At 44.9% G+C, this 26,126-nt stretch overlaps 1 long non-coding RNA gene across 1 annotated transcript; it reads right to left on the reverse strand.

The window, feature by feature from the left end:
* Positions 1–12,499: 12,499 nt before the first annotated feature.
* On the reverse strand, positions 12,500–21,259 carry LOC107145112. The gene is made up of 3 exons (XR_001503875.2): positions 21,069–21,259; positions 14,984–15,073; positions 12,500–12,736 (listed from the first exon to the last, which is right to left on the reverse strand). It is a non-coding gene; the product is annotated as an uncharacterized LOC107145112 (long non-coding RNA).
* Between the last annotated feature and the right edge of the window lie 4,867 nt (positions 21,260–26,126).

Below are 26,126 nucleotides of genomic sequence, written 5' to 3' on the forward strand. Positions count from 1 at the left end.
GGCTCTTTGTGGAATCACTGAGATTTGGGCCTAATTAAGCCCTGGCATTGAGCCAACATGCTGGTGGCCCCTCGGATTTCCCAGGTCCACACAAGTGGCATAAACACCAGACTGGGACTGTGTGCTGTTTAACTGATCTCAGAAGAACTGGGCCTTTTTAGCTAAGAGTGTGTGTAGGCAGCTCACAGAGCTGGGCAAGTGTCAGCAGGCCAGTCCTGGGATGAACTTTAGGCAAAACACTCTCTGGGACCACAGTGGGCAACCATTAAGATTTCCTTTCTTTCTTTCTTTTTGTTTTGTTTTTAACTGAGGGTTGAACCCAGGGGTGCTCTACCACTGAGTTACATCCCCTGCGTCCCACTTATTTTTGAGATAGGGTCTCCATAAATTGTGCAGGCTGGGCTTAAACTCTTGCCTCAGGCTCCTCAGTCACTGGGACCAAACTGTTCCGACTCTTTCCTTTCTTTTACTGACAAAGCCGGAGCTCACCACCAGAGGTGACCAATCATTCCCTGATTGGGATGTGCCTGATATTCTTTGCATTTAAGGAGTGTTTAGCTTCTGAGTCCGTGACTGGGTCTTGAACAGCCCAAGATGTAAAGCACCCAACATGAACTGAATAACTGCGTGCTTTCTTGAATGTGACAATTTGATGAGTGTGTGGTCTCAGCATTTGCTTGTAGTAAATAAGTAAGCAGAAAGTAAGCTTAGGTCCATGAAGTTCAAGACCAAGCATATGAAAGATCCACTCCCCAAGCCCCACGCCTGGCCCCTGGAGGCCTCTGGGATTACCCTGAAGCATCAGATCTGGTCTCATAGCCACATCTTACCAGTAATGGGGGTGTGGGTGGGGATAGGGGGTCTGGCAAGATGTGGGTGATTTGGGAATGGCTCAGCCATGGAAGGAGAGTGAGGTAGGACTCCTCCCACCACAGATGCTTTGTTTCCTTAGCGAACAGAGTGGTTCTCATCTTGGCCCCAATTCCTGTGCCTATAAACATGATGGTGATACCTGCCACCAACTTTTCCCTAAAGAAGGCTGGGAGAGTGAATTAATTAATGTTTATTGAGCACTTGAAGTTCTTTGGAAAAAGGTCTTTATAAATATAAGGCATGATTAAAGGATATCAGTTTGCTAACTCTTAGAGGAAGTGCTTAATGGGATCAGGCCTGAAGATCTTGATGATTGAGTTTCATTCTTTATTCACATATGCTCAGGGCTCCCCTCACTCAACTCCGCTGCCCATTCATGTGGTTATTATGCTGTTTTTCCATTTCCATATAATCATAGTGGGAGTCCCACAAATGCTGCCCTCCTGCCATGCATACCTACTGCCTCCCTCTCTTGTCCTCAAGCTGATGACTTTTTTGCATTCCTTACTTTCCTTGTCCTTTCTGTAATGTGACACTGGTCACTACTCTCTCCTCGTCCTTGGAAGTCTTGTTCTGTTTCCTCAACCCCAACAGGTCTGAAGTGCATCTTCACCGACCCCAGACCAGTTCCCTATCCTATCTGCCCAGTGTCTCTTCTCCATTCTCATGGGGCCTGTTCTCCATTTCCAGACTCTCAACACAGGCCCTTATGCACCCAACTTGCTCAGCCCCTTTAAAAGCCTGTAGCTGGGGAGGTGTGGCATGTATATATCCCTGAACTGCCTAAGTCAATTCTATGCCATCTTTGACCTCAGGCCATCCTGTTCCCAAACTTGCCCCAGTCTCCTGTTGATTTGCTGGTCCTGCTCATATGTGGCCTGCTTTTCTGCAGCCTACTTTTCTGCCTGGCTCTCACACTCAGCTTACACTCTCTCCCAGCAAGCTGTTTGAATGGCAGAGAATTGAACAACAGATGCCCCTTTCTAGGATGCCCTGACAGATCCATTCTCTGCCTACATCCCCCAACAAGCACAGACACGAGGACACTGATGCAGCTAGGCACACACCAACACACGCCAAGTGCCACTTATATAGACACATAGACAGACAGATACCCGTGCTCATATAGACATATACCAACACAGATGATCAACAGAGGCCCGGATACGTACTCATGAGGACATACAGACAAGCATAGAGGCTCACAATCCAGATGCACACGAAGACAGACTCATACAGATACACACAAAGATATGAAGACAGAATCTTACAGACCCACTCAGAAACACTCAGACATAAATGTAGACACACAAACACACGGTCATGCACATGGACGAGCATCTAGGTATATATAAAGATGTATGCACAAGTTCAACAAACCATAGAGATACACAGACATACAGAGAAGCACAGACACACACGTTCATATAAACATGCACACAAAGGCACACACAGGCACACAATGGTGTTCACACATACACAGGCATACATAGAGGCGCAAGCATACACTCACCCACCCTTCTTACTGACCAAATGGACCTCCCTCACCCCTGTGAATAGCCAACTCTCCCTACTCCTGTCTTTCTCCGTACCTGTCTGTGTTAGTAAGGATTCTCCAGGGAAACAGAATGAATAGGACATGTATGTGGATGAATGGATGGACGGACAGATGGATGGATGGACAGAGGGATGGATAGACAGGTGAATGGACACAGAAATAGATTTTAAGGAATTGGCTCATGGGATTGTGGAGGCTGCAAGTGTGAAACCTCCAGGCCAGGCCAGCAGACTGCAGATCCAGGAAGAGCTGGTGTTGTAGCTGGAGCCCAGAGATAGTCTGGAGGCAGAAGAGAGGTACCTCCATCTTTTCTTTTAAGGCCCTCACTGATGGGATCAAGCCCACCCACAGTATGGAGGGTAATCTGATTTACTCCAAGCTACTTATTTAAATGTTAATCTTATCTACAAAATACCTTCACAGCAACATCTAGATTAATATTTGACCAAATATTGGGTACTGTGGCCCAACCAAGGTGACACACAACACCAGCCATCACACCATCTCTCTGGTAAACCAGTGCTCACACAAATCTAAAACATCACTCTCACCACAAGGCTTCCCTATGCCAAAACCCAACACTTCACACCTACACACCATGGCGTAAGGCCAACACTTGCTGAGGTAGTGAATAAGGAGGAATTTTGAGAGGGGCTCACTCTGCTCTACTCAACAAACCAGCCTGAGGGCCCTATGGTGAGCTTGGCTAGGGGTTGAGGATACAGATACCAAAAGCCACGCTCCTGCATTCCTCCTCTCCAGTATCCAGTTTCTAGACATCCTTTAGATATCTCTAGTGCCCCACAGTACCTAGTGGAGCATCTTACACAAAGAAGGACACAAAGTAATTAACAATTACTTGTGAATTAATGGATCTTATTTTTTTATTGACCCCTGTAACAAATTTATCTGAAACATCACAGGCTTTTAGGACCTCTCTTCTAAAAAAATCATGAACTATAGGGCTGGGGTCATGGCTCAGTGGCAGAGTGCTTGCCTCGCACATGTGAGGCACTAGACTGGATCCTCAGCACCACATAAAAAAATTTAAAAAAAATAAAGATATTGTGTCCATGTATAACTAAAAAAAATTTTTTAATCATGAACTATATACTAAAATGTGTTTCCACTTTTATTTTTATGGCACAGATGTGAAGAGATATTTTCATAACCAGGAAGGGTATTTATACCCCAGAACATCCACAATGGTCTCTAGGGATGGGATTGTAGGTGGCTTCTATTTTATCTTTCATACTTTTCTGTGTCTTCCAAATTGTCCTCCATAACCATGTGTTACTTTTAGAATCATAAACCACTACGTGTCTTTTCTTTCACCTTTTTATTTCTGAATCTGAGGGGGTACGGGGCTCTGTTCTCCGTCCTTTCTTGGGACCCTCGGTGTCCTTCTTGGCTTCCCTTTGAAAATGAGGTGACCTGAGACTTCCTTGTAAAAATCTGTGGAGGTCATAAAAGTAAAATTAACTGCAAACGGTTGTTCTGTTTTAATTACGTCCAAGTGTCAGGTAACATGGAACTTTTAATGAAAGCATTTGGAGAGCTAATGATGAGTGCCCTGTCAGGCCGCTGCTGGAAGGAGCAGGGAGCCAGGTGCACCCAGTCTCCCCACGGCCACTCCTCCAGTCTGTCCAGACCTGCCTGCTGGTCCTGGGCCTCCTGTCAGCATGCTGTCAGGCTGCATGTGTGCCAGACAAACACCCAACCATGGTGGAAGCGACTGTTCCTTGAACTTTGCTTCAGCCCCCGCCTGCTGGGGTCTCCGGAGGGAAGTGTTCACCTCCAGCCCAAATGAAATGGAGCTTCAGAAAAACCACAGTGGAGGCCACAGCGGCCTGGGGTCCTGAACTTTGTATTCCTTAGACTGCCAGCATCACTCGTTGCTGAGTGTCATGTAACTCCCAAGAATGCAAAGGGGAAACCAGAGAGCCAGAGGAACGCAGACATCTTGTGGCTGCAGAGTCTGTTCAGAAAGTCGTCTTTCATGGGGTGGCCAGGTGCACCAAGAGAGGCTGGAAGCCGGTGAGAAGCGGGCGGTCCCAGAACCAGGAGGCTAGGCCTGTTCGGAAGCCGAAGTTCCAAGAAACTCACCCCACATAAGGCCAAGTTTGTGAAATCCCCCTCATTCTGGAAAAGATCCTACACAAACTGCTGGGTTTCCAGCCTGATATTTGATAAGTGCAAATGGGCTGAAAATATTCTGGAGATTTTCAGAATGGTACAATTAGCAGCAGCTGATGAGGCCCATCTTACCTCCTGCAGTGTCCAGTCGGAGGCTGCACCAGCCAGGCAGGGCCAGCGTTTGTCCCTGGTCACATCATCCTGCAGAAAAGTATGCTTCACCATCAGGCCTCATTCTCACAGGCTCATGTCCCCTGCAACCCTCTCTCAGCATCTGAGGGACGGTGTCACGGCCAGGACTCACTCACAACAGCCTCTGTACCAGTTTCCCTGGGCTGCCACAACAAAGAACCTCAAACTTGGTAAAAATTGACCTGATAGAAATTTATTCTGTCACAGTAATGGAGGGTAGAAGTCAAAAATCAAGGTGCTGGCAGGGTTGGTGCCTTCCAGGCCTGCAGAGGGAGAATCGGGTCCAGTCCTTCCCGCAGCGGCTGGCGGTTGCCAGCAATCCTTGGGCATGTTCTTGGGCCTGTGGACACATCACTCAGGTCTCTGCCTTCATCTTCACATGGCGTTCTTCTGGTGCGACTCCTCCTCCTCTTCTTATTAGGACAGCAGCCATATTGGATTAAGGGCCTGCCCTACTTAGTTATATCCGCAATGACCCTGTTTCCAAATAGGTCACGTTCTGAGGTTCCAGGAAGGACATGCTGGGGAAATACCCAACACAGTTCAGCCTTCTTGATACCCCCCAACAACAAAGATTTGTTCTCCACCTTCCCCTGACCTCACAGCCCCTTCCTTCAGTCAGGGAGATGGGCTTCTGGAATACAAGGTGGGGTCCCAGGCTCTCCCACTAAATTCCCAAGAGGCAAGAGAAAGTGAATACATTCTCTGGGGGACCTGAAACAGACTGCAGAAAGAACAGAATGCCCTTGGATTTCCTGTTTTACCGTCAAGATTGGAATTTTGCCTCTTCTCCTATAATACAGATCTTTTGATTAACAATTTTTTTTAAAAAAAATTTCTTTTTTTTTTCCTCCAAAAAATATCCAAATGTTGACATGAGGCTCCAGGAAGGTATGCTGTGTTTAAACTGTGGCTTTGTGTGTTCCTCAACTCACCACTGGGTTTCCCTGAGGTTCCTGAGTTTGAAAAGCGCAGCCACAGAGAAAAGGGCAGCAACTCATCTGTTTACCCTTTAAAAGGAATCACACCTTAGAGAGGAGAGCCTGGGCCCAGAGAGGTCAAGAAGCTCACCCAGGATCACACAGTGCATTATTAACTGAGTAGCAAATGTCCCTCAGTACCCATCTTTTCCCCTGCACCTACCTAGCTCACGTGCTTATTTGCTGTGTGACTTTGAATGGATCTTTTTACTTCTTTTGTGTAATAAAATGCCCCTAATCTCTGTTCCACCTAGAGGCCTGTGAGTGAGAGGGCCTGAGAGGAAGCACTTTGAAACTATTGGAGAGTTGTATGTAAACAAGGAGTTGCAGATTCCAGCCTAATGCGCCTAAACCAAGCATGGTGATTAGAGCAAGTGACCCACCTAGGGTCGTGCTGGGCAGACCACGGTCTGAGGGAAGCCCAGGCCTCTCTGAGCCTACAGGAGGCCCAGTGAGTTCCAGCATTTCAGGACGGGAGAAGGCTGAGGCCTTGCCCAGCTCCAGCCCCAGCAGCAGGCCCTAGAAGCACCCCCAAACAAATTCCTGTCCCCGACCTGAGAGCACCTTTTCAAAATGGAAAGTCCTGGGAGAATGAGTAGTGAACAGCAGCACTAGCATCTTCTTTCTCCCTTAAGAGGGCCACAGAGACCACCCCCACCACCGTCTTCAGAGGAAATCCTCCTGCCCCTGCCTCGCCTGCTGTCCCAGGCTCCTCGGCCGCCTGCCCTTTTCTGTTTACACTGAGAGATGAGCTTCTGCAGAGCTTAAGTGCAGTTCTGGCCCCTTTGTTTGTTTTTAAGTCAAGCTACAACTTTGCTCCTGGATTTATTGCAAATTCCATTTATCTTCTTCTGCCCAGAGTCTTTGCACAAATCCTTGAGAGCTTCCCTCCCCTGCTGAGGACAAATATCAAGGGGCACAGAGAAAGGAGGGGAGCACAGACTGAGGGCCAGAGGCTGTCCCGCCCCCAGGCGGCTTTGGGAGGAAGCTGGGCTGGCTGTGCAGGAGGAGGGGCTGCAGATCCCCCAGGGCGACAGACCAGGGAAGGCCAGCCACCTGCCTCCCATCCACTCCTTACAGACCTTAATAGGAAAGAAGAGCCAGGCTGGAAAGCAAAGAAATCCCAGACCTTAGGGGAGGGAGAAGAGAAGGAGAGCTTGGGTTTGGAGGGAAGGAGCCTGTGGCTGTTTCTAGCAGGGAGTGGTGGCCAGTGGTCCCAGAGGCCTAGAAAGGTCCCTCTGAGGCTGGTCTGACCCAGGATTACCCTGCAAGCCCCACCATGTCCATAAGTGCTGATGAAGATCTAACAACTCCAAACTGAAGCTCACCAGGGGGAGAAAGAATCCAACAGAGTCAAATTGGGAGCAGGGAGTCCAACCGCGCTGTTGGCTTGTCCTTCCAAGACAGGAAGTGCCGATGGCCTGTCTTTCCCTGGCTCAGCAGCACGCAAGAGTCACTCTCAGGGCCTCGCATGGCCCCTGCCTCACCAGAGAAGGGTGCCCAGGGGCTGGGGAAGGGGAACTGCTGGGATCTCAGTGCAGGGGACAAGCTGGGCTCTCAGAAGGGTCTGAACTCTCCCTGGCCCCAGAGAGCAGCTGCGGTGCTGGATGGCTGGGGCAGGCTGGCAGTGGGACAGCCACTGGAGAAGTCACCTTTCACCTCCCATCAGAGTCCCAGTGTGTGGAACTCAGGCCTCATGGGCTCAACCCAGGGTCCCAAGAGCTGGGGTTTAGGGAACATGAGCCGAGCAGGCCCCTTTGCCTCTGAGAGCGCCCTGACTTCCAACAGGGGCTGCTGCTTAAATGAGAGGAACGTTTTCCACGCAATTCCCATCAAGGCCCCAGGTTCCATCCCTCCTTGTCTGTGGGGTCCTCGTTTTTCCTCAGTCACAAATCAACCCTTCTGAGAGCCCAGCCTCTCCCCTGCCCCTCCTGCAGGCCTCCGATCTCTCCAGCCTCCACTCTGTACTCTCTATCACTTATCAGACCTGGAGACCTCTACGGCAGCTGTCCCCTCTCTGACTGCATCTTCTGCCCCTCACCTCTTCCTTCCTCTGACTCTCACCTGGTCTCCCCCTGCCATGTGCCCTCGGGAGCTTCCCTGAGGTCCCTTACCAATCTGATCTCTATCCTCAATCCCCTGCATCCCCAACATTCCCCAGGCCTGCTCTGAGGGACCCCATCTGAGTTGGTCTCTCCCTTCCCCTGCACCTAAAGACACCAGGCCCTGCAAGGGGGAGCTCAGCCCTCACACTGGCTGCAGACCCAGCAACTCAGCGGGGACCCAGCTCTCCTCTTGGACCCGCAAACCAGCCAGCTGCTATGCCTGAGGCCCTCACTTTCCTCAGATCTTCCCACGGTGACCCCAACCTCCACTTTCTATCTGCAGAACTACCACCATCCTCCTTCCTGGGGTCCAGACCTCTCACAGGGCTCCCCTTTCATCTCCTCCACCTCAGAGTCCTTCATATCCCTACCCATCCCCATGTTAGAAGTAGATCATCCCCCTCCTTTGCAAACTAACTTATTTACCTGGCCCAACATGGTAATGGCTCCTATCTCCTCCACATCACCTCCTCACCCATCCTCCTTCCTGAATCAGAAGCTGTGAGGTAGCCTTGGAGAAGAGGGTACCAAAACATGGCTGCCTCTTCCCTGTGCTAAAATGCCTTTCTCTAGCCCTGTTCTTGCAGCCATCTTTTGGTTCCTTTCATGATACATTTCTCAGAGGGTCTTTCACACCTTTTGCTTCTACTTCCTCTCCTCAGGCTCTGACCATTCTCAGTGAGGCCACCCCACTGCCACTTTCTCACATTTTCTGGGCCTCCTGCCCACTGCGTGTCCTTAGATTCTCTGGTTCTTTCCCGGCAGCCTTCCACTTTCCGCTCCATCCAGGGACTCTTGATCTGCTCCTCTGCGCACCCAGCCTCCTCTTCCCACAATCCCTTCTATCCCAGCCATGTTTACATCTTCAGCCTTTGCTTCTGTGAGCCCCAATTCTCTACCTTCTAAAGTTTCCATATTTCTACCTCCTTCTGGCTCTCCTTACACAGACACCCTGTGGAATTTTCACACAAAATTGAGTTGATCATCTCATTCCAGACCTATCTCTCTTCTCGAGAGATAGCCTGACTTTGTTTATGAAAAGTTTCTCAGGTTCAAGTCCTCAAAATTGTCTACATTTCCTTCTTTGTCTCCTTGTATGTCTGATCAACTTCTGGAAACTTGAGGAATCTCCTACACTCTTTATTAATTTATTGTTTGTACCACGGATTTAATCCAGGAGCACTTAACCACTGAGCCATGTCCCCAGCCCTTTTTATTTTTTTCTTTTGAGGCAGTCTTACTAAGTTGCTTAGGGCCTTGCCAAGTCGCTGAGGCTGGCCTTGAACTTGCCATCTTCCTGCCTCAGCCTCCTGAGACCCTGGAATTACAGGCATGGGCCACCCCACCCACCCAAAAGTATTATCTAAGTTCAAGCCCTCCCCATATCTCCTCTGGACCTTTTCTCTTAGCCTGTGGGCTTCTTCTTCAGTGATCCACCTGTCCTAGAACACGAGTCCATTGCAGAAATCTGTTTCCCTCATAGAAACCCAGAAGGACTCCATGCTACATATGGCTCCCCCTCATTACCCTGTCACTTCAGTCCTTATTGACAGTCTTCAGCAGCTATTGACTGAGGACTGACTGACTATGCACTATTAACCTGTGCCCAGCTATAACCACCTACTCGCCACTCCCAGAGCTTGCCACTCTGCCCTCACCTGTTTTACCATCCCTCTTTTTGTTCACTTGTTTTATGTGCAAGAGGCACCTCCTCTTCATGCTCCTGTATCCACCTGTCAGCACCTTGACCAACCCTGCTCAAGGAGTAGCTCCTCCAAGAAACATTAGGATAAGGTAGAATCAAGTTCTCTCCTTCCTCATTCTCCCTTAGTATATTATTAGCATATTAGCCTATGTATCATATATAATATTTATATATGAAATATTATACTATGTATCTTAGTATTTCATATTATATTATGCATTCCCTATTACAACTGCATCTGAATGTGTTTGCACACATGTGTGTATCGGTGTGCACACACATGCATGCTTTTAGGAGACTGGGGTGTAGCTCAATGATAGAGTGCTTGCCTAGCATGCATGAGGCCCTGGATTCCATCTCAGAACTGCAGAAGGGAGAAGTCTATTGCTTTTGAGTTGGGTCTTATTCCCTAATTTCACAGATGATAAGTGTGTGGCCAGGGTTGGCCCCAGGTCAGAAGGCAAGTCAACAGCAGGATAATATCCTCACCCAGGTCTGCTATCCTTGACATAGTACTTAGGAAAACAAGGAATCCCAGTCTCAATTGTACAAAGTCTAACTGCACAGGCCTTCCAACCCTCTACTTCCCTCCTACAAACTAGGGGGACTAGAATCAGAACAGAGAGACCTTGGATGAGTATCCAGGCCCAGCCTACTTTCCCATCACCACACCCAGATCTACACTCAATACCAGCAGCAAGTACTATAATCCTATTTTCTGAACCTCCAGGTGTACATGTGCCTGTGACTGGGCACACAACACAGGTTGCCCTTAGCCTTCCACAGCCAAATTTGGCCTAGGACATCCCAGGGCCTATTAGATCCATCTTTGTTTTCTGGTCGTCTGGTTTTCCATCTAGCTGTGGCTTTACTCCAAATCCAGTGAAGGGATTTTCTCTTTCATTAATAAGAAATTGTTTTCATTCACCTTCACAAAAGCCAGTGGAAGGATGATCATTCATGAGGTTCAAATCCTCGCCATGAATTTCATAGAACTGGCTCAGGGAATAAAATGATCATGCCAATCTGAGTGCACTAATTGCTGTGAGTGGCAGAAACGGGCATTTGGAAAGTGTTCTACTTTGCACTCCATACAACTTGGAATGGAAAATGAGCCATTGCGTTCAAGGATCTGATGTTGTCCTTCAAGGGTGAGCTGGAGCAGGCTGACCCAGGAAAGGCCGTCACAGCTGAGTGCATCCGCTTGCGTGGGAAGCCCAGCTGTCTCCGTGGGGCCCAGGAGACAGGCTGACGAGGGAAGGATTCCTGTGTTTGGGATTGGGCTTGCAAAGTCTCCTGTTTGTAACACTCCACTCTCAGAAGAGCAGAAAGAATTTCCAGCTGTCGTCAGGGTGCAAAGAGCCCTCCTGATTCTGTCTGGGGCTGTTTGTGCTACAGACCCCTCTATCCCTCCTCTGGGCTGTACCACATCAAACATCCGGTCCCAAGGGCCAGCTCTGGAATCATGTGACTCTCAGCTATCAAGAAATGCAAGCAGCAAGAGCCAGGCATGGTGGTGTGTGCTGGTAATCAGAGGCTGAGACAGAAAGATCAAAAGTTTGAGGCTGGCCTGGACAACTTAGCGAAACCCTGTCTCAAAATAAAAAATAGAAAGGGCTGGGTGTAGCTCAGTGGTAAAGTGCCCCTGGGTTCAATCCCCAGGACAAGAAAGAAAGACAGTCAGGCAAGCAGTAAAGGGACCAATATTGTGTGTCCACTTATATGAGATACCCAGAGGAGCTGAATTCCCAGACAGGGAGGAGAATGGTGGCTGCCAGGGCTGGGAGAGGGGAGTGAGGAGTTAGTGGTTCAGGAGCACCAAGTTTCAGCTTTGCAAGGTGAGAAAGTTCTGGGGATGAATGGTGGTGTTGGTTGCAGATCAGTGTGAGTGTATGTTAATGCCTTAGAATTATATACTTAAAAGTGGTTGAAATGATAAAGTTTATGTTATGTACATCTTAGCATTTTTGAGAGAGAGTAGGAGGAGGGAGGGAAGAACAAAAATGGATTTCAGCTCTGGTCACAGCACAGTTAGGAGAAGGCAGCTCAACCCCTTGCCCTAAGGGGTGTGTTTGTGTGTGTGTGTGCAAGCGTGTGTGTCCCTGCAGGAGTGAAAATGAATCAGCAAACAACACCATCAAGGAAGTAAACATTAGTCATGACTAATAATTGGGGTCATTGTGCATATCACAGACCAATATAAGATTTTCAATGGAAGCTAGTCTTTAAATGCCTAAGAGCCTTCATAATATTCTTGGAAGGGTAGATAGGAGATCCTTTCTCCATAACCTGTTCAAAAACACATTTAGTTGTTTGAAGAGAGACTTCAATTTTTGAGTCAGAGAAAATGGGATGAGAGCTCGGGCCACTACATGGCCAGTTCAAATTCAAATGTCTAAGGCCAAGAGTGTTGAATGTTAAAATGCTTTTTATAAACTGTAAAGCACCTCATTATCAATCATCTGTCATCTTTATCATTTCAGTTGAGCCTGGCTATGGGAAGCAAGCTAACAATAGGTTTTTTTAAAAAAAAAAAACTCATACTGCACGAAAATAAGCATAGAAACTAAAATACAAAATTCAACCTCTGCGGCAGACCTTGGAGGCAGGCTGGTAGCAACCACATGTGAGAAAAATTGGAAGTCATAGGTGCTGGACTCAGAAAATAGACGCTGGAGTTTTTGCAGGATAGGGTCAGCCTGAGTTAGACCAGATATTGCTGAGAGCCTCACATTAAGGTCACATCAATATTTGAGACTGGGGCATGAAGTCATTTCTATCAGATTCTTATTTGTAAAATTGAAAAGTAATTTATATACCATAAAAATTCACCATCTTAAAGTGTACAATTTAGTGGTTTTTAGTATCATAGGGACAAAGGGAAGACTCTCCATTTGCTCTCTGAAGTGTTGCTGGAATGAACTGACAACACACAGATTAGCTTGGGAGAAGAGGCATATAAATTTATTTAAGTTGTAGGAGGGAAAATTCCAGGAGTGTGATTATCCACCAACCCAGTGAGGTTTGTTGTTTCTTCCCATGTTCGTTTCTTCCTCGTAGGGCAGAGGGAAGAGGGGGAGTGTAGGCAATTCTTTTTGAAGGGTAGTAAATGATTGTTGGGGGACTGAATGGGCCAAGAGCACAGACAATAGCCGGTAAATGATTCTCTTTGGAAGAATGAATGGACCTGGGAAATGAAGGAGAGGTGATGGCTTATTGACAAAGCAGGCCTGGGTGTGGTAGCATTTCCCAGTCTTCCTTCCTGGGATATGAGTTTACTTAACAAAACCTCAGCGACTGGACTGAAGGCAATGGTTTTTCCTCTTTGGTGGGTCTGGTCTTTACCCAGATAAGGAAAGAGCAGAGTAAAGCCTCTTCAGTTTCTGCAGATCTCCCAGGGCCTGGAAGTAATCAACATACCAGGGTGCCATATTTTAGGGTAGACTTACCTAGGTTCCTTAAGTATATTCATGAGGTGGTGCAACCCTCACTATTATCTAATTTAGAATATTTTCCTCATCCCATAAAGAGACCCCATATCCATTTATAATTACCCCTCATTCCTCCCTGGCTCCACTACTCTACCATCTGTCTATATGAATTTGCTTATTCTGACGTTTCATTCAAATGGAATTACACAATAGGTGACATTTTGTGTCTGGATTCTTTTGATTGGCATAAAGTGTTCCAGGTTTATCCATGTCCTAGCATATAACAGAATTTCATTCCTTTTTATGGCTGAACAATATCCCATGGCATGGAGACACCATACTTTGTTTATCCATTGCTCACTGAGGCACATTTGGGTTGTTTCTACTTCGGGGCTCACTGCATTCATACACAGTGCATGTGGGTGTGCATTTTCAATACTCTTGGGTACACATCTAGGAGTGGAAACACTAGGTCTTTGGGCAACTGTATGCTTCACTTTTTAAGGAACCACCAAACTGTTTAACAAAGCATCTACACTGTTTTATACTCCAAATGTTCTGCATTCTCAAAATGATTGTTATCCTTGGTCTTTTTTACTTTATGGTCATCCTAGTGGGTGTGTTATATTATTGTGATTTTGATTTGCATTCTACTAATGACTAAAAATGTTTTGCTTCTTTTCATGTGCTTATTGGCCATTTGTATACCTTCTTTGGAGAAATGTCTGTTCAAATCCTTTGCCTGATTTTGTTTATTTATTTGGGGTTCTGAGGATCACACTCAAGGCCTTGTGCCTGGTAGGCAAGTGCTCTTCCACAGAACCACATCTCCAGTCCCCCTTTGCCTATTTTCAAAAATTAGGTTATCTTATATATCAATAAAAAATTGCTTTTAAAAATGTTGGGTTTGTCTATCTTTTTATTATTACATTATAAAAAGTTATTTATATATACCAGGTCCAAGTCTTTTTTCATATATGTGATTTGCAACTACTTTTCTATTCTGTGAGTATTTTTACCCTATGGATAGTGAGCTTTGATATGCAAATATTGTTACTTTTGATAAAGTCCTATTTATCTATTTTTTATTAAAATGTCACAACTAAGAAACATTGATTAGTCCATGATCATGAAGATGTACACCCATGTTTCTTGTAAAAGTTTTGTAATTTTAGCCCTTAAATTTATGAATTTGATCCATTTGAGTTAATTTTTATATAGGGTGTGAGGTAGGGCTTCAGCTTCACTTTTTTACATGTGGATAGCTATATATCCCCATACCACTTGTCAAAAAGACTATTCTATCCCTACTCAATTGTGTTGGTATTGATGTCAAAAGTGAGTCTTTGGGGCTAGGGATATGCTCAGTTTGTAGAGTGCTTGCTTCACATGCATAAGCCCTGGGTTCAATCCCAGCAGGGAGGGGGAGTCTTTTTTTATTCTCTAATTAAGCACTTGAAATTCTATTCAAATGCTAAGTGGAAGAAACCAGACACAAAAGCCGAGGTAGTGCAAAATTCCATTCATATGGAATGTCAAGAATAAGCAAATCCATAGGAACAGAATGAAGATTAGTGATATCCAGAGGGGGAGAGGAAAGAAGAAGTAGGAAAGGATTGCTAATGGTTTGGGATTTCTTTTGGGTGTGGTGAAAATGTTTTAGAATTAGATGGTGATGATTTTTGCACAAATAATGAATATAATGTCACATTTGAAATGGTGATGCCTTCATTTTCATTCAGCTCAAACTAACTTTAAATTATCCCCACATCTTTTTCCTTGACCCATAGATAATTTAAAATATAATGTTTAACTTTACAAATATTGGGGTATTTTCCAAATATGTTTCTGGCTTTTACTTCTCATTAATTATTTTGTGATAAAATTTTAAATTAAAAAAAATTTTTATAATGGCCCAAATTATAATCTATCTTGGTGAATGTTCCATGGGAATTAAAAAGAGAGTTATTATGATATTGTTGGGTGATGTGTTCTATAAATACCAGTTAAATCAAGTTGACGGTTAGTGTTATTCAAGTCTTCAATATTCTTACTGACTTCCTGATTTTTCTGGCCATTTGTTCTATCAGTTCCTGAAAAGGAATAATAAAATATATATAATAATTATGGATTTGACTATTTCATTTTAAAATTTCATCAATTTTTATTTCATGCTTTATAAAACTGTTAGTAGAAGTTCACACATTTTGGATTACTATATCTTAAATTTTTTATTATTATAAACTTATCTCTTTATCTCTGGTGATTCTATTTGTTCTCAAGTGAGTTTTTGTTTGTCAGTTCTGTAATTGACATAGCCACTACAGGTTTATTATGATAAATTTTTTTTTCATTATTTTGAACTATTTGCATTTTTATGTTGAAAAAGGGCTTCTTTAATTATATCTACCATACATGTTTGGTTTACATGTATAACCTTAATATTTGTTTTGTATTTGTTGAATTTGTTCTGTTACCTTATTTTTAAAAAATCTTTCCCTGTTTTCTTTTGGATTGAATGTTCTCTTTCATTATTTAATTTTATCCAAAACATTGATTTTTAGCTATACACGTTTATCCCTTATGCTATTTTTTGTTGTAAAATTTACTTTTACATGTTTTATTAACTCCACAGTATTATTATTATTTTGTTTTAACATTTTAAGGTGCTGAGAGCCATAGCCAAGTAGGAATGACGCATGGCATTTTTGGTTGAAAGGTGAGGCCAGCAAGCCATTGAGATGATATGATTATGTTAAGATCTGCATTCAATTGGATATTAGACCCCTGCTGTCCATCTCAGCCTGCTACTTCGGAGCTCTAGCGGGACTCCCGGAGAGTTCCCATTGGTTGGGGAAGTGCGGTAGGAGGGATTTCCGGAGGAGGAATTTCCCGGTTGGTGTAGTGTGTCCCGGGAGAACGCCGCATGGGTGGTTCAGGATATTTCCCGGGAGCGTGCGTGGCATTGGTGAGAGTTTCAGAAATAAAGTTTGTTCCTACTTGAGTGGCTCGTGATTTTGTGCCCAGCCAGACTGCGGCATTTGGTGGCCCATACGGGGATCGAACCCGCGACCTTGGCGTTATCAGCATTAAGGAATTTTTTAAAGAAAAAGTCTTTAATATTTACTTTTATGTTTATCAGTTCTGAAACTCTTTTTTTTTTCTTTTTTTAAATTTTTTATTGTTGGCTGTTCAAAACATTACATAATTCTTGATATATCATATTTCACACTTTGATTCAAGTGGGTTATGAGCTCCCATTTTTACCCCATATACAGATTGCAGAAGTTCTGAAACTCTTCATTCTTATTTTCCTTCTGCCTAAAGAACTTCCTTTAATGTTTCTTTAATGTAGATTTAATGGTGGTGAAATCTCTAAGGTTTTATTTATCTCAAAAATTCTTCATTATGCCTCCACTTTTTAAAAAATATTTTTTAGTTGTAGATGGACATAATACTTTATTTTATTTATTTGTTTTTATGTGGTGCTGAGGATCAAATCCAATGCCTCATATGGGCTAGGCAAGTGCTCTACCACTGAGCCACAACCCCAGCCCCATGCCTTCACTTTTAAAGGGTATTATCACTAGATACAGAATTATAACTTGATCTTTTTTTCCCATTTACTATGCTTAATACATCATTCCATTGTCTTCTGGCTTGCATAATTTTGATAAGAAGTCAGTAATATTTCTTATATTCTCTATAACATATAACAACACTTTTTCTCAGGCTTCTTTTAAGATTTTCTCTTTATTGCTAATTTTTACTAATTTTTATTATTATGTACCATCAATTTGGGTTCTTTTTAATTCTTAGATTAATGACATATAGTTCTATCTAGATTGACGTCTAAATAAATAAATATATGTGTGTGTGTGTGTGTGTGTGTGTGTATATATATATATATATATTATATATATATATATATATATATATATATATATATATATATATATATATGTATAGTTTGTTGGTTGTTTTGTTTTAATCAAATTTGGGAAAATGTGCATTATCTGGCAAGAATTTGTTCATCTTCTCTTCTACTTCCCAATTACATTTGTTCTTCTCCTTTCCAGTTACATATGTGTTAGACCACTTGATATTGCCCAACAGGTTATTAAGACTCTATTCATTTCTTTCTTTTTATTTTATGAAGTTTTTTTTTTCATACCCGGGGTTGAACCCAGGAGTGCTTTACCACAGAGGTGCATTATTTATCTATTTTCTTATGTCTTGAGACAGGGTCCCACCAAGTGCTGGGAACTCACTAAGTTGCTAAGGCTGGTCTTGGGGCAATTCTCCTACTACAGCCTCCCAAGTCACTGGGAGAACAGGTGGGTACACTGTGCCCATGCTCAGCTTTAAGTCTTTTTCCTCTCTGGCTTCATTTTAGATAGTTTCTATTGCTGTATTTTTAAATTTCACTTATTTTCATTTTTTTCATATCCATTTTGCTTTTAAGTTCATGGATTAAAAATCATGGTATTCTTCATCCCTGGAAGTTATATTTGGCTTTTGATTCATGTTTTCATTGTTTCCTCACTCTATTTGTTTTTCTTAAAACCTTGAACACGTTTTGTTCAATACTTATAATAGGTATTTCAGTGTGCCTGTCTGCTCAATTTTGTCATTTTTAGGTATATTTCTATTAACTGATATTTTTCTTGGTATGGGTCACATGTTCCCACTACTCAGTGATCTAGTGGTTTATTTTATTGGATGCTAGATATTTTGAAAGTCATATCTATGGGTTTTGGTTTTTTAAAACAATCTTCCTTTGAAGAGTGTTGATTTTTTTTTTAACCTGATAGGCTACTAGTTACTTATGGATAAAATTATTTCTTTAGGGAATTATTTAAAACTTTGTTAGAGTAAACCTAATAGTTTCTTTTTTCTAAGGATAGTTCAGGCCTACTATTTGGGGATGATCTTTATTGTCTTTACCAAATGCCCTGAGTGATCAAGCCAAGTTTATATTTGTACATTTCATATTTCCATGTGAACTCTCTGGATTATTCAGTTCACAACCCCTGGTCATTTTTTGCCCACCTTGTGGAGCTTCACTGTCTGTGTCTTCGTCTTAGTACCTGTGGAGCTTTTCCCACATAAGTAGCTTATTTTCCAGAACTCTGCCCCAAAACTTCCATCTAACGTCTTGTTAGTCTTTACTTCTGTCTTTTAATTTAATGAGACCATAATGCTGTGCTTGGGATTCCTTTCACTGTTGTAAAAACCAGAATGTGTCTCCAATCAAAACCTGGGGTGATCAGAGGGCTCACTTCATTTATTTCCTTTATCTCGGGGATTGCAGTCCTGCAAGTTATGCAATATCTAAAGCTGTCAGTACATTATGTTGTCCTGTTTTCTGGTTGTTTACAGTGGAAGGGTAAATCTAGATCCTGTTGCGTTGTCATGGCCAGAAGCCAATATCTGAAGAACTGGTTTGATAAAGAAATGGTGGAAGAGAGAAGACAGGCCCAGAAACTAGACACTGGCTTGGCTGGGAGTCTCAGGGTACGGGAAAGCAGCAGAAAGACTAGCATCTGCAAGCCATGCAGGGACAGGTATGACAGTGGAAAAGAAAGCCCCCCCTCCCCTGCAAAAAAAGGGAAATTATTTAAAAAAAAAATCTTGGACTAGGTGTGTAGTTCAGTGGTTGAGCACACGCTTTGCATGCACAAGGCTCTGGGTTTGATTCCCAGCATTGCACAAAAAAATAAAAAGAAAAGAAAAGAAAAATAAAGAAAATAAACCTCACTTGAGTTTCCCAGTGACTATCTATCTTCCATTTGCTCCTCCAGATCTACTCCTTGCCCTTTATCCTGTTTTGTGTGCCAGATAATTCATTTGTCTATATCCTGCAGTAACAGAGCATCTTTAAGCTTGAGTTTCTAGTTGTGCTCAAACAGGAAATTAGAAGGCAGAAGGATTGTTTGTTCCCTTCATTCCTTCCCTACTAAATCCCTGTGAATTTGTTTTGCGCCTCCACCAAAGGACACCCTGTCCTGTTAGGCAGCCTCTCTTTACGGGTAGTCTCTCTAGGTTCTGGTAACTATTCCTCCCTTTGACCCTTCAGATTTAGGAATGACACCATCTCCTCAATGTTATAAAACCTAACGTAGCTGGACACAGTGGCGCATGCCTGTAATCACTTCTCCTCAAAGGCCTGAGACAATGCCCCCAGATGGGAATTACCTACTGCCCATCCACTGCCCATCAACTGTAAGACATTAGGCAGACCATTTTATCGATTCTAGCCTCAGTTTGCTCTGGGCCGAATCCCGACTACTTCAGTTATTATAAATCAGAAGCTCAAAGTCAAGAGGCTACACCACAGGAGCAGACCTGGGAAAGCAGCACCCCCTCCCCCATCCCCACCCGCTCTTTCAGCTCCTCACTCCCATCCTGGGATCCATCGTTTAGCTGCTCTCCTGCACAAAGTCATCCCAATCCCTCCCTCCAGATTTTAGCAACAGAAACAATCTGGTGAGAACTAAGAGAACAGGAGGCCAGATGAAGACCAGGTACCTGGGGGCAACCATCCCTTAGGGGTCATAGGGTCAAGTACACACAGCAACTCGTCTTTTGGCCCTAGCCAGTAGGGCTCAACACACACAAGGAACTCTCCCCTCCTGATACTTGCTCCATGGAGAAGAGTTATTTTAATTTTTTTTTTTGAGACAGGGTCTCACTATATTGCACACTCTGGCCTTAACACCTGGGCTCAAAATGATCCTCCTGCCTCAGCCTCCCATGCAGCTGGGATTACAGGCATATGCCACTGCACCTGGCTATTATTTTCATTTTAAAATTGGGAACATAGGGGCTGGGGTTGTGGCTCAGCAGTAGAGCACTAGACCATGCAAGGCGCTGGGTTCGATCCTCAGCACCACATAAAAATAAATAAATAGATAAAATAAAGTTATTGTGTCCAACTACAACTAAAAAAAGTAATAATAATATTTAAATTGAGAACACAGATCAGTAACATGAGCATTTAAGGACTTTACATAATAAAGGGGAAAAGGTCTTGAGTTTTTAAGTTGGTCTTATTTAAATGGTAGTCCTGAGGTCAAGAAGGCCAGTTAGAGTAGGCACTGCATTCTCCCCCAGACTGAAGTCGATTTAGAAATGGATGCTGTTTTAGTCAACCTTTGTGTGACCAAAATACCTGACAAAAATCAACCTAAAGTGGGGGAAATTTTATTTGGGGTTCGTGGTTTCAGAGTTCGGCTCCACCACTCTGGGCCCAAGGTGAGACAGCATGTCATAGGGGAAGGGGCCAGCAAAGGAATACTGCCCAGCTCGCGACAGGTCAGGAAGCAAAGAAAGAGAGGAGAGGGGGGAAAGGGTCATAGGGAAGATGCACCCAGTGACCCACCTCTTCCAGCCTTGGCCCGCCTGCCTATAGCTGCCACCCAATCCATCCAAACTAGGATAGACTGATTGGTTACAGCCCCCACAATCCAATCATCACACCTCCAAATGTTAGCAGGAGCTTTGGGGAGGACCCTGCATATCCAAACCATATCAGAAGCCAAGGGGATGCTGGGAGGAAGAAATTCACCAGTAGAGGAACCAAAAAATGGCAGTCTACCCGGGGCCAGATAGTGAAAGTGCACACACAACTGCTTGGGTGAGCATGCCGGGATCTCTGTCCTAAGAAAGAGAAGATGAAATGGTCTCCCACCATTCTGTGAAAACCCTTCACACTACTGGCCTTGCTGGAGGGAGTGGAAGGTTATTTCTGCATGACATACCTTTTGCGCACTTATGACCCCTTGGAGGTTTCTCAGGTGACAAGCTATTCACCTTCCAAGGCTGATGATTTTTCCTGGAGTTTCACATGACCTTTGCCCACCTTTTTCCTACCCACTTTGGGACTCAGTGACCAAGCCTCTAGGGTCGCCTGCTATTCTTGGGTCAGCCCCTCTCTTTCCCTCTAGACTCCAAGATTTTGGATAAGGTTAACACTTCTCTGGGAATCAGATGTCCTTACCTTTGCTCTTACACGATGACGCATTTTTTTTTTTTTTTTAAGCAAAAGAGCCAGTGTTTTCCTGTTATTTGTTGACTCAGACTTACCTAAGAACACACCCACGCAGGTTGTTGGACTCAATCCACTCAAATCCAGGGATTCCCCAGTAAGTGAGAAGGTCCTGAGATAGTGGGGAACCTAAGAATAAGACCCCTTCTCTCCATCCTCTACTTGACCCCCTTCTAGCCTGTATCCATAGGTAGCTTTTGAAATATGACTCACATGGGTAGCTCTGGTTTCTGACCAGGAACTTCCACGAAAGAAGAGTTTTGCTTACCCCTGAGATAACATTATTGGTTCAAGGCTTGCCTGATATAGCCCTTTGATCCCTAACCCTTAACCCTGACTCCGGTGAACTATTCCTTCTGGGCTTTCCCTGGGGAAAAGCCTGTATTTAACATTTTTTACTGAAAGGCTATAAGAGACAATCCCCTCAATGATTTGTGATTGTTAGAGGAATCAATGCCCCAGATCCCTAAGTAGGAGAAGTAGGAGTGCCTAAAGGGTTCAGGCAATTTAACTCTTCCCATTCTCAAATGAATCTACAACTTATTTTTCCTGTCTCTTCTAATCAGGTTTCAGGCCCTTACCTGTCTGTCCAAGCCTGAAAACACCTGGTCATGGGTAGGGGAAGCAGAACACTACCTTCCAGGTGAGCAGTGACAGATTTGGAGTTTCTTAAAAGAGACTCCAGAGATGGAGAGCTGGGAAATACAGGAACTCAGAAATTTTTCTTCAAGTTGTTTACTATATATACATCCCATTTCCCCCTCAGATCCCGTATTTACCTAGGATGACTTTAGAGTGGAGCAGGGGGAGGAGCCAGGCACCCCTTGGCAGCATCTTTGTAGTTGGCAATCCTTGCTTAAGTGATTACACCCTCCCATGGGATTCTCTCACTTTCCACTTACTATTTGCCTTTTTCACTCATTCAATCCCTCAAAAATCCCATTCCATTATTCTTTGTCTCATTTATCTATTCATTCATCCATCGATCCACTCACCCGTCATCCACCCACCCATCCACCCACTCTTCCATCCATCCATCCATCCATTAGGGTGGTTCCACCTCTACTGGACACCAAGGCCCATTTCCTAGAGAAGGGTTAACCTTACCTGAAATCTTGGAAGGAGTCCTGAAGGGAGAGGGAGAGGGGGAGGGGAGGGGAGGGAGAGGAAGGGGGGAGGGGAGGGGAGGGAGAGGAAGAGGGGGAGGGAGAGGGAGAGGGAGAGGGGGAGGGAGAGGAGCTAACCCGAGAATAGCCAGCAACCCTCAGGCTTTGTCACTGAGTCCCAGCGTAAGTAGGAAAAGGTGCATTTTTTTCCTTTCCCCTTGGCCTGCTGGATCATTCCGTTTTTGGCTGCACGTTCCAAAGTGATGCCTAAGGCTACCGTAGTGTCACTGCTTTCCTCTACCCTTACCTGTCTCCTTTAGCCATTCTCTCCCATCCCTTTCTCTTTTTCTCTGCTCTTATGGTCCCCACCCCGCCACACAACTTTTTTCTTCTCTCCTCTCTGTATTGGCCTACCCAAAGCAGCTACCACAGATATTTTATAACCATTCAGAACTAAAGAGAGCTGATTCCAATCCCAGAAGAACTAACAGCTCCTTGTTTACAGAGCCTACATCACCTCACGGGGCAGAGCTAAACTGACCTGTGGCGACCAGGATCTGGGTTAGGGCTCACTTAGACTCCCAGGGCATCAAGCCTCCAGGCTGGGGCCCTGAACTGGTTACAGTTCATGCTACAGTAGAAACACATAAGCTCCCAAAGCAGAAAAGGCCAACTGTCCTCCTTTAGCTATTGGAAACAGAAAAACAGAGCTAGGAGTCAGGGGCCCAGCAAGAATAAAATGATGCGGTCAGCAATGGGGCCCAACCTACTCTTCTTCCCAGTAGTGACGTAGGTTCTGTGCACAGTGACAATGAATGTAACCAGACCCAGGGCTCTGGGTGCAGGGGGCAGGCCAAGCACCACACCTTTCCCCTTTCCCATGTCACCTCCTGCCTCTGGAAGACCTGTTAGTCACATGGGTTGGGGTGGAGAATAGATCATCACCAGGGCCACAGAGAGCCCCTTATCACATCTTCATTTCTTTCCTGAAGAAGAATGAGGCCTAAAGTGGAACACATGCCCCACCCTGGTTACCCCTGTTATCTGGTTATCCCTCTACCACACCAACCTCCAGGGTCCCATCTATCCTAGAATCACTGGCTTAGGTTATGGGGACCTTGGCAATCATCCGGTCCTGACCCTCTCGGAAGCAGAAAATCCTCACTCGGCCTTAGACCCTACACAGGGATCAGATTTCCTAAACTTAGGACCATCGCCAGAAGAAGGTGAGCCCTTCTGACTTTTAGAATGGACAAGAGTCAGCCAGCACCTATCATTTGGGGCCATGTTGTGCCAGGATAGACTCCTTCTGAAGCCAAGTCGCGTCCAGAAAGAAAAGACACACAGGAGCCCTGAGTCTGGAGAGGGGGTGGCTGGGAAGGCCTTTTTGAGGAAATGGCATTTTAGCTAAAGGCCAGGGGGACTTTTTCTCACTTGCCTCTTTACCCAGAGCATAGTATTGGGCTGGTTTATTACTGGATACTCAATAAATGTTTGTTGAATGAATGAATGGAGAAATGAATGAATCCTGATAGCCTTGATTACTTACAGGATTGGTGTATTAATGCATTTATTTACGAAGTTCCTGACTAAACCTGATACCACGATTCCTCCCCAGGTCTACACATGTTGTGGATGTGCTGTGTGCTGTTCTTTTGGTTTAAGAGGTGCTTATGCTGGGTCACAGCCAGGGAAGATGATACCCCTGAGATCTTGTGCAGAGTCGTCCCGACTCACCAGCCCCCACCCCCTCCCCCCCCACCACCACAACTTGAAGAACTCTATAAATGGATTCATCAAAGCAGGGAAACCAAGCCCCTTGACAGGTGATTGGATTTAGATCTGAAAGCAGAGATGGGTCAAACTCTCTGCAACCAGATGTCCTAACCACAGGCCAAGCTCCAGAGCAGGCAAGGGAGAGCAGTGCCTTGGACCTACCCTTTATTTTCTCAGAAGAGGTTGATGGGTTCTTGAAAATTCCCTTAAAGTATACAAATAAGCAAACCCAGAGTTTGCTGTCAGGTTTGGGGGCAGGTTTGTGGGCAGACTGACCAGCTGTTCAGTTCCTCAGGGCCACCTCAACTTCAAAAACCCATGTTTTTTGTCCCAGAAAAAGTGGGCTTTGTTGTAAAATGCCCCTCAAATTCTCCCAGACCACAAAACATGCCCACATTAAGGGGTTGCTCTTGAGCCACCAGGAAGCTGTCTCGAATGTACACCAACAAGCATCATTTCCTCCTCCCTCTCCAATAAGCACCTTTCCAAAAAGAGAAACTGGTGCTAGTGATATGGGTGGTGGCCCATGTAGAGTTCTGCAGGCTGCTTACTACCCAAGTCCAACTTGCCTGGAGGGCAGTTGGGGGCTGAAATCCAGCCTGCACTCTGCTAGCCAAGCTGTGCCTTGGCATGGCTGTCACCACAGAGGAAGGGGTGCCCTATAATACTAGATGCCCGTATGGACTAGTAGTGACCTGGGTGGAGAGCCCAAAGAATTACATCTGAGGAGGAAAATAAGCCAATCAGTTCCTTTCTAGCATCTAAACTGTTCCAGCCAGGTATTCCTCAAGTGATCAGATATGCTAATAAGGCAGACTTCTTAGAAGGTAATAGAACAGGATGGATAAACCAGTCAGACCAGCAGGGCTTTATGTTTTGTTTTTCTGCGTCCTAAGTTTAGATGACAGTGAAAATTGAACTATCAATATGCACTAAGGAGGGATCCAATGTCTTCTTTCTGTTAAACTACTTTAAGGAGAGTACAAGGTTTACACCAAATATGGCCCTTCTGGGTTGGAAACACCAGGAGTTTGGAATCTGGCCCAGAAATGGTGCTGGAGCTCTGCTTACCTTGAGCCTGTGGGTCAGGAAGTGGGCCCCCGAGAGAGGAGGTAAAATGGATATTTTCTCAAGAACATGACTTTCCCCTTAGAGATCCAGGCATCTTAGCAGAGAACACATTCCTTTACCAGAATGAGTAGCTCTCAGTGCTGTCTCAATGGTGGCTTAACAAGGACATGTTGCTTGGAGAAGGAACTTGGGGTGCAGACGAAAACCATGTGTTTACCTCAGGGGGATATTTGGCAAGGGCAACTCCGACCCCATGGTCAGGGGCAGCTGTCCCTTCTCCAGCATGAAATCCTTTGTTATCTCTATCTGCCCAGACTTCCTCAAAGTCAAAAGGAGCTCTGGGGAAACTAGGAGGGAGGATGGGAACAAGGCCTGCAAATCAGAGCTCTCCAGGTGCTATTGGCGGCCCCACAGATCAGCTGGAGTGGGGCCAAGGGAGAGAACTGAAATGCTTCCTGGGTCTCTGGGGACCCTTAATCTCAGTTCCCTATTCTCCTAGCCTCAAGTCCTCTCTGGATCCAGGGTCAGGCAATTACCTGTGAGCAGGCTCTGGTCTTGCCAGAGAGAAGCCCAAACTTACCCCACATTCTGGAAGGGTAGCTGAGGCTCCCTCCCCAGGTTGTGCAAAACTCCTAGCATGCAGAGGACAGTCCTCAGTGGCCAGACACATTTGCAACCTGTCCAAGAAGACCAGACCCATGTCCAGTGACTCCTGAATGATCCTCTCAGGAACATATGCCCCCTTTAGTTTTCTGGGGCTGCGTTGAGAGGGACAAGTCTACACAGAAAATTAACACTCCGCAGATCTCTTTCCCTGAGGGGCCATGGTGTGAATGAGGTTCAGACTCCTCCATGGTGTGACTGGCTCCTGGGTGGGCCCAAGCAGCAAACCATATAAGAACAAGAACCAAACATGTACTTTCAGTGCTAAGAAAGAAGGAATCAAATAAGACAGAGTCCTGACCTGCAGGCCTTGACTTCGTGTTGAAAAAAATTAATACATACAAAGCAATTAGTGAGCATGCAAGGTTTGCAAGGGGCTGTGTGCCAGTCATAGCTCTGAAAGGAGTGGTGGTGTTGGGGGAATGCAGAGACCGAAAGGCTGAGAAATGGAGCTCTTCAAAGTGGCTGAGGCATCAGAAG

The sequence above is a fragment of the Marmota marmota genome, unplaced genomic scaffold (assembly GCF_001458135.2).
Source record: "Marmota marmota marmota unplaced genomic scaffold, marMar, whole genome shotgun sequence".
NCBI lineage: Eukaryota > Metazoa > Chordata > Mammalia > Rodentia > Sciuridae > Marmota > Marmota marmota.